Source organism: Nanorana parkeri, unplaced genomic scaffold (assembly GCF_000935625.1).
Source record: "Nanorana parkeri isolate BGI_ZX_2015 unplaced genomic scaffold, ASM93562v1 scaffold2710, whole genome shotgun sequence".
Lineage (NCBI taxonomy): Eukaryota > Metazoa > Chordata > Amphibia > Anura > Dicroglossidae > Nanorana > Nanorana parkeri.
Genome location: NW_017308978.1, coordinates 100,556 through 101,207, shown reverse-complemented (window position 1 = coordinate 101,207; position 652 = coordinate 100,556). Strand labels below are relative to the sequence as shown.

General features: G+C 52.1%; 1 protein-coding gene across 1 annotated transcript in view; it reads left to right on the top strand.

Annotated features, from left to right (window-relative positions):
• Positions 1-652, top strand: part of LOC108802199 (myocyte-specific enhancer factor 2D homolog) — a 37,267-nt gene that overhangs the window by 13,075 nt on the left and 23,540 nt on the right. The window lies entirely within an intron of this gene.

Sequence of the window (652 nt, the reverse complement as noted above, 5' to 3'; positions counted from 1 at the left end):
CGAGTTTGATTGGGTGCCATTGGCCGATGGGCGAGTTTGATTGGGTGACATTGGCCGATGGGCAAGTTTGATTGGGTGCCATTGGCCGATGGGCGAGTTTGATTGGGTGCCATTGGCTGAGTTTAATTGTTTGCCGATGGGCGAGTTTGATTGGGTGCCATTGGCCGATGGGCGAGTTTGATTGGGTGCCATTGGCCGATGGGCGAGTTTGATTGGGTGCCATTGGCTGAGTTTGATTGTTTGCCGATGGGCAAGTTTGATTGGGTGTCATTGGCCAATGGGCGAGTCTGATTGGGTGCCATTGGCTGAGTTTGATTGTGTGCCGATGGGCGAGTTTGATTGGGTGCCATTGGCTGATGGTGGAGCTTAGCTACAGTGGGCAACACAGACCGCTTTCAGATATCAATAAATAAGTCCCAGTCACGTCTCTTGAGTTTTAGGCCCCGATCATCTATTTGGCGACCTGTCTTATTGGAGTGGTCCGACATTTATTACAATGTCCCCTTTAAAGTTTGGGGGGCGGAGGCACCACTGGGAACCATAGAGCTCCTAGCAGTAGGTGATACAGGAAGTGGGAGGAGTCCGGGTAATTGGAGTGGTCCGTACAAGGTCCCCTTTAAAATTGGGGGGGGGGGCCTGTAAACGACACCAC